Source organism: Tursiops truncatus, chromosome 17 (assembly GCF_011762595.2).
Source record: "Tursiops truncatus isolate mTurTru1 chromosome 17, mTurTru1.mat.Y, whole genome shotgun sequence".
Classification (NCBI taxonomy): domain Eukaryota; kingdom Metazoa; phylum Chordata; class Mammalia; order Artiodactyla; family Delphinidae; genus Tursiops; species Tursiops truncatus.
This window is the reverse complement of record NC_047050.1, coordinates 78165706-78179555: the sequence shown is the minus strand read 5'-3', so window position 1 is coordinate 78179555 and position 13850 is coordinate 78165706. Positions and strand designations below refer to the sequence as shown.

Genomic DNA, 13850 nt, shown 5'->3' with positions numbered 1-13850 from the left:
CCTGGGAGGGGGTAAACTGTGGGTCCCGGAGACCCTCATTTGCAGGGATGTGCAGAAAGCCCAGCGGCCGGCCGCCAAGGGACAGTGTGGGCCTTCCTGCCTGAGGCCACTGGGGCCCAGGATGGTGTTGCTCAGGGCTGGAGCCTTCTCTGTTGGTTTGGCAGGATTTTTTTTCTTTTTTTTTTTTGCGGTACGCGGGCCTCTCACCGCCGCGGCCCCTCCCGTTGCGGAGCACAGACTCCGGACGTGCAGGCCCAGCGGCCATGACCCACGGGCCCAGCCGCTCTGTGGCATGTGGAATCCTCCCGGACCGGGGCACAAACCCGTGTCCCCTGCATTGGCAGGTGGACTCTCAACCACTGCGTCACCAGGGAAGCCCTAATTTTTTATTTTATATTATAGTTGATTTACAACGCTGTGTTAGTTTCAGGTGTACAGCTAAGTGATTCAGTTATACATCTACATATATCCTTTATTATTATTTTTTAATAAATTTATTTATTTATTTTTGGCTGTGTTGGGTCTTCGTTGCTGCGTGCAGGCTTTCTCTAGTTGCAGCGAGTGGGGGCTAGTCTTTGCTGCAGTGTGAGGGCTTCTCATTGCAGTGGCTTCTCTTGTTGCAGAGCATGGGCTCTAGTCATGTGGGCTTCAGTAGTTGTGGCACGCGGGCTCAGTAGTTGTGGCTCGCGGGCTCTAGAGCGCAGGCTCAGTAGTTGTGGTGAACAGGCTTAGTTGCTCCGCGGCATGTGGGATCCTCCTGGACCAGGGCTGGAACCTGTGTCCCCTGCATTGGCAGGCGGATTCTTATCTACCGCGCCACCAGGAAGTCCCAGAAAGTTTAGCTAAATTTTTAATACTTTTTTTTTTGCGCGGTATGGGGGCCTCTCACTGTTGCGGCCTCTCCCATTGCGGAGCACAGGCTTCGGACGCGCAGGCTCAGCGGCCATGGCTCACGGGCCCAGCCGCCCCGTGGCATGTGGAATCTTCCCGGACCTGGGCATGAACCCGTGTCCCCTGCATCGGCAGGTGGACTTTCAACCACTGCGCTCCCAAGGAAGCCCAAATTTTTAATACTATTTTGTGGGATATTTATCTGCCCCAACAGGTATTTGTCAGGAAAACATTGGTTTTTTCCTGCAGTACTTCAGCATTTGTTGTTGTTGCTGCATCTGTCTTGAAGTGTCGCTTTGTACGTGTGCCGTGAAAACTGCCTTCCCGCATTCACCCTTTGTGTGGAACTGAGCCGATCACAGGCAAAAAAACAGGCCGGCCGCAGCTTGTTTGGACTTGTCTGAGTTTAGCAAATCCTTGGCATCAGGGAGCCTCTAACAGGGCATAGAGCCTTTGATGTGCCTTGCAGCAGAAACAATTTTCAGTATTTTCTAAATAACACTTGTAATATATTCTATAAAGAGGAAGTGTTCACATATTTCTCACTCAACATTGGTAACCCATCCTGAAAAATCAGACATTCTACTTGAAAATAGAGTCTATTTTTCATCATGTTAAATGGGAAAATTTATTAACTCATTAAGTATCAATCAGTTTCCTAAAACATCTTTGAAACCCTGGTAAAGGACCTTCATATAAGAAATAGGCTATCATGTTAGAATGTAAAAAAGGGTTTCCTTGTTTTCCAGACAAGTGATACAAATTATCTGCTGTTGCTTTTCCTGTGGTAACGCCTAGAGCCTCTGCACATCCCGGCGACTCAGCAGCAGGTGCCCTGGTGACGCTTTTTTTTTTTTTTTTTTAATTTTTGTTGGCGTATACTTGCTTTACAATGTCGTGTTAGTTTCTGTTGAACAGCAAGGTGAATCAGCTATACATATACATGTAGCCCCTTTTTTTTTTGGATTTCTTTCTCATTTAGGTCACCACAGAGTATTGAGTAGACTTCCCTGTGCTATACAGTAAGTTCTCATTAGTTATCTATTTTATGCATAGTATCAATGTGTATATTTTCAGAGGTGCACGCAGCATGCTTCTCCCAAGTGAATTTCAAATCCAACCTGAGGTTTTTTCCCTGCATGTTGTTTTGAGGAAATTGTTGAGTTAGTTTTTTGACATAAATACAAATTTTACCCCTTTAATAACCAAAACTGAAATACATATTAGAATAATTATATGATTTATGAACTTAAAAAAATGTTTTATTGAAGTATAGTTGATTTACAGTGTGTAAATTTCGGCTGTACAGCCAAATGAGTCAGTTATACATATATATGTATTATATATATAGTCTATGAACTCTTAAACTATCAAAAACCAAAAGATATTCTACCAAAAAATTTTAACCAGGATGATTTCCATGGGGAAATACAAATGTGCCTGTATTTGTAATGTGGCTTAATGTTAATAGATGATGAGGTTAAGAAGTTATTTCTTCTCTATTTTGAAATAATTTGTATGGTGAAAATGAAATTTAAATTAATTTTTAAAATGTCTGGACTCCAGCTCCCATTTTTCATGCTGAAGATAATTTTTTAAGGAAAGCTTCCTGGTTTTCAGGTAAGGATGGCAGATTGAACACATGTATACAGCTTCACTCTCTCCCAAACTCTCTCCCATTCTGCTAAATGAACAGGAAAGTGATGTTTAAAAAAGTCAAACTCACAAGGCTGAGTAAAGTGAGAGGGAGATGATAGCAATAAAGTTTTGGAAGCTGGGAGGCAGATGGATACGTCATAACTGACTTAGCAGATCTGAGAACGGCAGGTTCTGTGCTGGCAGTGAGGAGAGCTGAGAACTAATCCTGTTTGCACCACAGAATCATCAAAAGGCTCAAAATTTAGAGGCACCAGGGACCTTAAGGAAGTCAAAGAGAGAACCACAATGAAGAGCAGAAAACAAGAGGCTAACAGGAAGGGTCAGGAAGATTTGAGAGAGACCAAAGGGAATCTCCAGAAACAAATGACAGCTGAAACTTAAAAAGTAACCAACAGGCTAAATATTCGATTATAAGCAGTTGAAGAGAGGCTTTGTGAACGAGGTGAAAGGATTTTAATAAGAACAACAAAGAGTTAATGGAATGGAAAGTACGGTGGAGAAGGTGATTGAGGGGTGGAGGACAGAATGCAAGAGTTTCAGATACATTTGATGCCAGCCCCAAAAGCCAACTTAGAATGGAGAAGAGACAGTGTTGGAAGAGCTGTTGGCTGGAACTAATGACAGATGTGATGATGGAAAGATCGTTTATTTCAAACGGGATAAATAACGTCCATGTTGAGAAACGTCACAGCAACGCTCCAAAACACCAAAGACCAAGACAACGTTTAAAGCAACCAGAAGTAAGAGCTCTTCCAGGGTGCTAACGGGTCCTGCTTGCCGCTCCTCAGCGGTCCCGGCGCCAGGAGGACGGTGGGAGCGGCCGGAGACACTGGCCTCCTGCAGGGTAGCCTCCTGGAGCAGGGTGGAATGCTGTTTTCAGAGAAGCAAAGAATCATCAGGGAAAGCATGCGTTGCAAAATGGAATGGTTAACAAATGATGAACATATTTGCATGAAATAATTATATTTTGTAGGGTTCAGAGAGAGACTACACAGCAACAGCAGGGGTGCCAGATGCAGCAGAACCCAGGTTTGGGGTGGGAGAGCAGAGAAGAGCACTGACGTCTGGGAACCCTGTCCAAGGGGCTCGACGCTCTGCAGCTCTCCGGACACATGGAAGCCTCGCAGGGCCTTCAGAGAGAAAGAGACAGAGAATTGAGCGTCCGAATGACTTTGCGCTTCTCAGTAGCAGTTCTGGAGTCTAGAGGTCTGGGAAGCAGTAAGTTCAGAATCTGATGGAAGGTGACCTCCAGTGTGGTGCTCCGCCCACGGACGCGCCCTGCCCTGCCGTCCTGGAAACGACCAAGATGCTCTTTACTGTGTGCGGTGAAGGGCGGCCCCTGGCCACGGCAGCGCCCAGCGATGGAGTGTGCCTCTGAGCGTGTTCCTCTTGCCGGGAGCGGGGCGAGGCTGAGCGCCTGCGTGTTTCCACCGTTCTCCGATGCGGTTGCCGCCCAGCCGTTCAGGAGCCTTCGGGCATCAGCATTGCGGCACCTGCATTGCAGGCGACGTTAGGAGCGCTAGGGGCCAGGACCAGTTGCCTCCTGTACTCTTCCCTCACCCCAGAGGCGGGAGCAGCTCGAGCCGCCCGGGTGACCTGCTCGCCAGTTTCACCCCTGTTTCCTTTACGTGTTCCCACCCCTTTCCCGGTACTACTGCTGATTCTTCACTCAAATTTGCTGGTGTTTGGGAGGTTTGGGGTTGGTGTGGTAGTAATGGGGACAGAAAAGTAACTTTATATTTTGGGTGAGGAACCAGGTGTTAGGCGAGGTGGGAGAGAGGGACCCAGGGCGGTGCTGTGGGTACCACGTGAGACAGGAGCAGGGTGGGACGGTGCCAGTGGGCTGGGCAGGTGGCGATGGGGAGGGTGGGTTCTGGGAGAGGCTGCAGTACTTGGCATCTTCCTAGGATAACCGGCCACCTTAGAAATAGGAGACTGGAAAGCTCAGCTAGGGAAATGGCAGTGGGCGGAGCAGCGCCGTCTTGATGCGATCAAGACTCAGGTGCCCGCAGCACTCCTTGAGTTGGTCGCTTGATGTCTTTGGTCAGTTTGGGGACGTTCTCGGCCGACATCTTTTCGCATATTGCTTCTGCCCACTTGTCCACTCTGGCCACGGGAACACGCGTGGCACCCCTTCTCACGGTTTCCGTGTGTCTGTCTCTTCGGTTTTTCCACCCTTTTCCTCTCTAGTTGCGGTTGGACCATCTAGGCTCTTTTTCCAGCTCCCCGAGCTGCGTTTGCAGTGTCCATCTGTCCATGAACCCAACGGTGGAGCTCTCAGTTTCGGTTTCTGTGTTTTACACGTGAGCCCTTTCTGTGGATTCCACTTCTTTGGTCTTGTCGTCTGCTTTCATGAATCCACTGGTCACGGATGTTTAAAGTTAACGCCTTGTTGCAGAAGTCCCGGCGACACTGTGGGTCCGGCCCAGATGGACCCCTAGGGTGCTGCCGGCCATGCTGCCCCTCGCTGCCTGCCCGCCCGCCGCCTCAGCCAGATGCCCAGTCTCCGCACCTGCCCCCCGCCCCCCAGGTCCCCGGCGTAGGCTCCCTTCCCCCAGGGTCAGCCGGGGCCTTGGCCCCTTGGGTCCTGGCCTCCACGTAGGTTTCTTTAACCTTTTTGTAGATTTAGTTTCTGGTTTCCTCAGCCTGAGCTCTGCCTGCTGAATGCCCTTCCATCACTGGATGGAGAGTGTCAGGTGGGCATCTTGAAACAGAGGTGCATTGACCACTCAGGTCTTCTGTCCTGTGATGCCCCTGAAGTAGTGCCCAGTGAGGCACAGAAAACCGTGTGGCCGGTGGTGCAGAGGACTTGGGTCAGCGGGCGCCGAGGGGCCTGGTGATGTGTCGCGGCCCTGCAGCCTCTGTGTGGATTCCACCAGCTGCCTGGTCCCTTGCTCTCTCCTCAAGGCTTTTGCCATGGGAGTTGCAGCCCCTGTCTTGAGCCCTGTCTGCCCCAGCACAGGGGCTTGGCCACGTGATTTGTGCTGATGCGGGGTGGTCCTGGAGCGGGAGCCCGAGCCTTCACCTGCTCTGGCTGTGTCATGACAACGTCCTGCCCGAGAGGCTCAGTTCCAAACCTCATTCTGGGAAGACCGCGGGCAGAGCCGTGCAAGCAGAGGAACACTGCTTAAGATCTGGGTTGTGGGTCCCTGTGCTGGACGTGGCCCCGACTGGTCTTCACAGTGTGGAACTGCTGCCCTTTACGTGTGGGCCAGAGTGGGAGCTGGCGCCTCAGTCCCAGTGGTGAAGGGTGGCGACTGCAGGAGGTCTGTCTAGCCCACGTTGGCACTTATGACTTTTACAACTAGTGCAATTTAAATGCTTCACATTTTGAATCATCCTATTAGCAGATGCTCCTGACGGTTGAACTCTGGCAGCTGTCACATCATCCAGAATAAACCCTTCTTTTATAACTGGCCAAACCCCCCTGTCCCACGTCTGCATGACCCTGGCAGTCTCGCCTCGGGCCGGGGGGCCGGCAGAGCTCGTGGGGTCACAGCCTCGCGGGGGCTTTCTGGTCGCTCATGTGGTGCTGTTGTCTTGGTAGCTGCAGGTCAGGATTCGGCGTGAGCTCGGAGCTGGGCAGAGCTGGGCAGAGCTGGGCATCCCTGGGACACTCGTGGGGGAGGCAGCGCTCAAGCCAGTGCCACAGGCTGGGCAGACTTCCTGGGGGCTCCCACCCCTCCTTGAGTTTGGAGCCTGTGCTTGGATGGTAAAGGGTGTGGGTGCAAATCGCCGACCATCCCTGGGCAGTAGGGCTTCACTTGGTCGGCACCTCCCCATCCATCTCCCAGAGGGACACGTGGAGGCTGGTGCGCACAGGGCAGTGCGGGTGCTGGGGAAGGTCCATGGGGACTGGATGCTGGAGGAGGTTCGGCCTCAAGTGGCAGCCACGGTGTGGTCTGGGAGCCGTGGGGTGCGTGTGAGCCCCGAAGGGTGAGTGCCCTGTGGAAATGTAGGATGGGCAGGGAGGTGCTTCACACCTGCTTTTGGTTATTAGAGGAGAAAGGAGGTTAAAAAAAAAAAAAAAGAATCCTAAGACTTGAGGTGAGCGTTCCAAATGCTGGTGGCACTTAGGACAGACTCGGGAGAAAGCCCGTGGGGCACCGTGGAGGTTCTCCCAGGGCTGTTTGAGAAGTAGTTGTGTACTTAGATCCTCTCCCTCGCTGCCTGGAGTTGACAACTGCCCCTCCCTGTCCCAGGAGGCGTGTGAAATCTTTCCTCCTGGGAGAGGAGGCAGAGGTCACGGGAGCGGGGACTCTGGCACCAGTGAGGATGCAGGTACCTGCCCAGGACTTTGGCGGCCAGGCCTTTCCCTCTGCACCAGCTTTTGGTGGGGAGAGTCCAGCCAGAGAGGCCTACTCTGGCGCCCGTCCAGTGGGCCAGTGTACAGCCCTGCCAGGCCCAGATTTGGAGCTGAGCTTCCAGAAGGAAGTGGAGAAGCATCCACGTCGCTGAGGTGAGAGGACTTACATTCCCAGGGAGCAGGCAGTGCTGTGCAGGAGGGGACGGGGCAGAGTGCGGGCGGGAGGGCAGAGTGAAAGGTGCAGTGAGTGAAGCGAACGTAGTCATGCAAAAGGAGAACAGAAGGGCACGAGCAGTAGGAAATAGAGAGACCAGTAGAGGCCACTGCAGCTGGTGCAGGAGCCTCAGCAGCACAGGATGGGGTGTGGAGCAGAGGGGCCCCGCGAGGGCCTGAGGGCAGGCTGGCCGGCAGGAGCAGGGGACCTCGGAGGCACCTCCAGACCTGACGCATGAACTCGGACCCAGCCAGACAGCCCGTCAGCTGTCCGGGAAGGATAAAGGCGTTTTCAGACGCACACATTTTCAAAACCTTAGCGCCCACCTGCCCTTTTTCCGGAAAAAGAGAGAAGAAACGGGAGCCAGGAAAAAGCTCTCGCAGAAGGGAAGGCGGTCCCAAAGCGGCGGTGCCCCGGGGCTGCCTGTGGGTGGAAGAGGCAGAGCACCGAGCCCACCCTGTGCCCACCAGCAGCCTCTGTTTGCCAGGACCCTGGGCTTGCCCTCAGCGGCTGGGCCGGAGGGTCCTGTTCACTTTCCGTATTAATCGGCTCCACTGCAGCGCCCCTGGAGGACGCCCCGCTCCACGTGTGCCGTCTGTGGGCTCCCCCAGCTCCGTGTACTGGCAGCTGAGTGCCTGGAGAGGCCAGGCCTGGTGAGGACAGGCGCCTAGGCTCCGGGGGGCGGTTGGAGAAGACGGTTCTTGCTTTCTGGACTCGCATTTGAAGTAGACAGGCTGCTCGTGTGAGGACGTCCAGAGTCTGGGTGTGAAGAGAGGTCGGTGGAGAGTGTGTCGAAGGTCTCCCGGGGCCGGGCCTGTCCCTGGGCACCGCACGCTGGGCCGGGACTCTGTGATGCCAGTAGGAGCCTGTCAGCTCTGGCACACGCCTCTCAGTAACAAGTGTTTTGGAGGTTTTCAGCTGAAACGAGGCCCCGTGACCCCACGTCAGCGGCAGCGCCCTCTGCCCACCTTTGTCGTGGTGCTTTCCTGCGGTGGTTCTCACAGCTTAAAAACGAACGAGACAGCTCTTGGCCTCTCCCCATGCTACCACCCCGCCTCCCTGTACCTGGCGCACCTGTGCCTGCTGTCCCTCCTCCCTGCTCCCCTGAGCCCGCCCCCACCGCCTGTCTCCGCAGGCTGCCAGCACCCTCTCCACGCGGGCTTCCTCGCCTCCTCCAGCCCTTACCTCTGTTGTCTCCGCTAGTTCGCTGTGCCCGTAAACACGCTGGGCAGGAAAGTGAAGTTCCTGTTGTGTGCTGATTTCCCCTAAGCTTGCATCCAAAACGTGGCCCTCGTCCCGACCCAGGTGCGTGTGGCCGACCACCTGCTTGACGCGCCGAGTCAGCGCCTGCTGGTGTGGCGGCTGCCCTGACGCTCTGTCTCTCTGCCTCTTGCACCCGTCATGCTGCCCTGGCTCGGCCTGTGCTGCCACCCAGGTTGCTACTCGTGCACCTGTCGAGCGATGTGTGGTGTGCGGTGAAGCGGGAAATCCGTCGCACGGGGCGCCACAGCAGATGACACCCTGCTCTGAACGTGTAGAAAACTTCTTCCAGTTTTCTAAGAAAAATCCCGAGGAGAGTGAACCGGCAGCTCTGGGGATCAGGGAAACAGTTGAGATCTCGAGGAGCACATGATCCATCCCATGTGCGCTGTTTAAAACCCCAGGGCCGACGGGGTCAGGAAGCGGCTGGTGGCTGAGGTTAGGCAGACACCAGAGAGGGCTGGCAGCGCGCTTACCTGCAGGTCAGCTCTGCTCGGGACAGCTGTGGGCCTGATTTTGTCCTCTGCTTGCTCTGTTGGTTATCCAGGGAGAGGTTTAAGTACTTCTGCTACGGCTGTGTCTGGGTCTCCTTTTGCTCGGGTGTCTGTGTGCCTGATGCTGCGTTGTCCTGTTTTGTCCTTTGGTGGCCCTTCGTGGTGGCGGAGTGACCATCTCTGGGCGTCGCTGTCTCCTCCGGGTGTGAGAACCGCTCTGAGTGTTCGCTGCCGCTTTCCTGTCATTCGGTCCCAGCCCTTCATGAGCCTCCCGCAGTGGCTTCACTCTGGACATTACGATGGCCACAGAGGAAGGAGCCACCCTGGACGCTGTCCACGTTGAGGTGACAGGCTGGGTGAGAGCCTGCATGCCCCCAGCCGCTCCGGAAGCGCCAGCTCTTTTGGGGGCGCAGCTTTCTGAGGACTTGGTGAATCCTCCTTACTTTCCTTCTGTACCGCGGCCTGGAGGGGCAGCCGGCTGCAACCAAGGCCCTTGGAGAAGGGGTGGGACTGGAGACTCCTTTCCACTGTGCCCTGGCCCCCTTCTCCCCCTTCCCTCTCTCTTCCCTGCCGCCTCATAACATCAGCAGTTGTGGGGGGCTAAATGGCCCCAGGAGGGCTGTTCTGATCACCAGTGCATCCCAGCTTTAGGACAAGGATTCGTATCCTCTCATTTGGACAGGTACTGAGAAGTACCTGCTTCAGGGGTGGCTGGATCCAGATGCCAGGTGGTCGTTTTCTTTTTTCCTATTATTTACTTCTGCCTCCTTTTTTTTTTTTTTTTTTTTTTTTTGAGCCCCATGCTGGCGCTTCCAGCAGGCAGGGCGTGTCTTCTCCTGTGATCCTCGGGGACGTTGCTTCTGCCCTGCACCCATCCCATGGGGTGGGGTGCCAGCGGGGCCTCCACTCAAACACCTGGAGGGGCACTTCCCTGGTGGTCCAGTGGCTAAGGCTCCACGCTCACAATGCAGGGGGCCTGGGTTCGATTCCTGGTCAGGGAGCTGGATCCCACATGCTGCAACTAAGAGTTCATGTACTGCATACCGCAACGAAGATCCCACGTGCCACAACTAAGACCTGGCGCAGCCAAATAAATAAATAAATATTAAAACAAAAATCTAATGACGTTAAAAAAAAACACACACCTGGAGAGCCCCAGGGAATGGGGCTCCTAGCAGACAGGAGGGAGAGAAGCATAGATGGACAGGCCGGCTCCTGTGGCACGTGCTGGGCCCAGCAGGAGCTTCGGAACGTGAGCTCAGACTTTGGCCTTTTAGAAACGGGACCTTGTTTTCTGTTCTGTAAGGTGTGGACGGACACAGCTGCCGCGTCCCCAGGTGTGCAAGAGGAAATGTGATGGTGTTTGTACAGCTCTTCCCAAGCGTTTTACTGTATACAGTAGGTGCTCAGTAAATGATGCCGCCAGGGCGAGGTCTGTGCCAGTTTAGATGCTGAAGCTGAGGCAGTTTTGTGGAGCAAGCGCATTTTCACAGGTGGTCGGGGCAGTGTCCTGTCGCACTCAGGCCACCTGCTGAGTTGTGGGTTCCATGCTTCCTGCCCCCAGCCAGTCCTCTTCCTCATAGTTGCTTGTGTGGTGATTGCCCTTGTGCATACAGAAGGCTGTCTCTATCGTGACCTGCTCTCCCATGTGTGCTGCACAGGGAGTGCAGGTGCCCCCCGGAGCGCGGTGGGGTGGTGCGCAGGTGCAGACGGTGCCCTTGGGGTGACTGTGGCTCTAGGTTCCTTAGAGACGCCGCCGCAGCAGGCAGCTGCAGCCTCACCTGCTCGTAGCACATGATGGTCCTGCCAGCTTTCCAGTCCCTCCCCAAAAGGTCGCTTCTCAGCCGTGACCCCGAGGCCACTGGCCGTGGAAGCGGTGCGTATATCTTCCTTTTCCCCACGAGCTGTGACCACGTATGACTGCTGGGGCGGGGCCTTCTCACTCCCTGACTCACTGCTGTATCTCATGGGTGGGGCTGTGACTGAGCAGCTGGGCCTTTGACCTTTGTTGGGAGCTCTGACTTTCATGCCCTGGTGTGGGGTCAGTTTTCAGAGATGTTCCAAGGATGGTCCCCTGAGATGAAGCCTGGTTAGCTGTGCTGGCTCTTCCTTCTCACAGATGTGCGGCCCCCCACCCCACCGTGCGGTGGGCCGGCCCGTCAGGCCTGCTTCTGGAGGTGCCTTCTGCCCACACCCCAGAGCCGCACCAGCTCTCCCTCAGGTCAGGGTGTCTTGTCCATTCTTGACCTTCACAGTTCCACATCCTTGTGTTTGAATGTATCTGGATCTGTAAAAATCTGGTCTGACAGTCTTTGTCTTAGCTAGACTGCTGGTCCATTTATGTTTATGAAAATTATTATATTTGAGTTTATTTTTACGGTCTTATTTCACACTTTATTTGTCCTGTTATTTGGGGACAGATTACTTTTTTCCTCCTTTCTTAACTTCTATTTCATTTTATTATTTACTTATTTATTTTTTGGCTGCATTGGGTCTTCGTTGCTGCACGTGGGCTTTATCTAGTTGTGGCGAGCAGGGGCTACTCTTTGTTGTGGTGCGCGGGCTTCTCATTGCGGTGGCTTCTCTTGCTGAGGAGCGTGGGCTCTAGGCATGTGGGCTTCAGTAGTTGTGGCACGCGGGCTCAGTAGTTGCGGCTCGCGGGCTCTAGAGCTCAGGCTCAGTAGTTGTGGCGCATGGGCTTAGTTGCTCCGTGGCATGTGGGATCTTCCCAGACCAGGGCTCGAACCCATGTCCCCTGCACTGGCAGGTGGATTCTTAAATACTGCGCCACCAGGGAAGCCCTTAACTTCTTTTGGGTTGATCTTTTTTTATTTCTTTTTCTCTCCTCAACTAGATTGGAATTCATTCACTTGGCTTCCATAGTGGCTGCCCTGGATATTTTAACACACAGAATTCATTTATCAAAATCTAAATTAATTGATATTTTTACTCTCCTCCAAACAATTCAGTGCTCTTAGAACACTGTGCGTCTGTTTAGTTCCATCCCAGGTGTGGGCTGACCTCTCCCTCTCCCCCTGCAGCTCCTGCTTCCTCAGGGTGGGAGGGCTGTGTTTCCTAGTGGCCCTCATTTACCTGATGCCTTCGGGGCCTCAGCCTTGGGGGTGTCTCCGAGAGAGTCCACACCTGGGCACATCCAAGGCTTTCTGTTCACCCGCCTGCCTCTTCTAACAGTACAAATGCTGAAGATCAGCCAGGCCCTCAGATGCAGACAGCAGAGGGGTGCCTTGATTTCCCCTGTTGCCGATTTTACTTAGCTTTTGCCCTCTGAGGTTCCGAACTTTCTTCCTATCTCATCAATGGGTTAAAAATTTTTTTCAGTAGTTTAAAACTGTCATAATAGTGTGTTTGTTCTCTCTTAAGAGGGTTGGTCAAAGCTGTCTGTTTCATTATTGTGGCAGAAATGGCAGTGTTCTCTGAAGTCTTTACTCCCAGTAGGTCCTGGGGCAAGCCTCCTGTGTGTGTGTTGGTGGGGGGCGTGTCCCCTGCATGACGGGTCCCAGCTCTCCCAGTGGCCTGGCAGGCTTGGCCCTGCCAGGAAGGCGCCGTCTCTTCTGCTACTGGAACTTGGCAGAAAGGAGTCTCTGACAGTCTGAGTTGATGAAACGTTCCTCATGTTTATCAGTGGTTTTCTGGAACCTTCAGCGAGGAACTGGATGGGACATCCCCCTCCGCCCCCCCAGGAAGGCGAAGCCCCCTCAGACGCTGTCTGACAGCAGGGCTTGCCCCAGGCCTTCTGCACAGGGCCCTGTGGGACCCGTGGGGTCTGTTACTGTGACTGCCGGCACCACCTGCAGGTGTGCAGGGGCCCAGATCCATGTTTCCTGATGGTTTTCCGTCACATAGATAAAAGGTTTCCACTTTGTTTTCCTTTCCTCTGTGTCTGGTTAATATTTTGTCGCACACTTGGGGTGAGTCCTGACAAAGCCTGTGGTCACCCAGTGCCTCCACCCCCCGGGCCTGAGAGCTATGAGAATGACTGGGAACCACGCATCACCCTCCCCCCTGCTCCGCTCCCTCCTCCTTGCTTGCTGGGTCGTGGGAGGGAGGTGTTGCTGTTACTTCTGTGGTGGAAACCACATTTTACTCCTGTTTCTGAGACGTGACCTTGCCGACCTTGGGACTCCTTGTGGGTCAGCATCTCTGGGTTTCACCGTTGACCCTGTGGACGCAGCCCCCTCCTCCGCTGCTGCCTGAGAAGGGCTCCACCTCCTGGCTGGGCCACCTCTTTGCTGGGCTGTGTTCAGCTGCGTGGTCTGTCTGCTGGTGGGAATTGGCCAGCTTTGCATTCCAGAAATATCTGCTGGCCTTTCAGCCTTGGGGGCGGGGAGGTCCTCAGGGAGGCAGTCGGCTTATGGGAGCGACTCAGGCCATGGCAGGCAGGACCACAAGGTCTTGCAGGTTGGCTGGCCCCTACCACCTTGCGTGGAGGTGGGGAGGACAGCAGGCCGGGGTGGGCAGGGCAGGGCTGGGCGGCCTCCTAGAGGCGGCTCCTGTCTGTCTGGACACACCAGTGGGTGGAGGGTGCCGTTCAGTGTCCCAGTGCCCAGCCCTGCCCGCCAAGGGTACCGCCAGTGGCTGTGGGCTGCAGGGGTCTTGGGATGTCCTGCCCTTGCCGTGGCCCCTTCCCTGCCCTCGCCGTCTCAGCGCCCCGGGGGAGTGGGGTGCAGCACGGAGGCGGGCGTCCCGGGCCCCAATCAGGCCTCAGGCTGTCGCTCCGGCGGGCGGTGGGCGCCGTGCTCACACGTGTTCACACGCTCGCGAGGCGCACACCCCGCTCCACGCAGGCGGCACCGGGCAGAGCGTCCCCCTCGGCCCCCGGCCTGCAGGCTGCAGCTTCCTGGGGCTCGTGCTCCAAGCAGACCCCATCAGGAGCCGGCACAGAGTGTTTCTGTTCCAGAACTCGCGTAGGAAGTTGGAATCAAGAACCTTCTCGCCCACGTGTGACCGGAGCGTTCCTGCAGTGGGGGCGGGGAGGAGCGAGCAGCGGTCCGGTCCAGCTGCCCCT

The 13850-nt window shown here is 54.8% G+C and overlaps 1 protein-coding gene across 19 annotated transcripts in view; it reads left to right on the top strand.

Annotated features, from left to right (window-relative positions):
- Positions 1-13850, top strand: part of ARHGAP39 (Rho GTPase activating protein 39) — a 73649-nt gene that overhangs the window by 7610 nt on the left and 52189 nt on the right. The window lies entirely within an intron of this gene.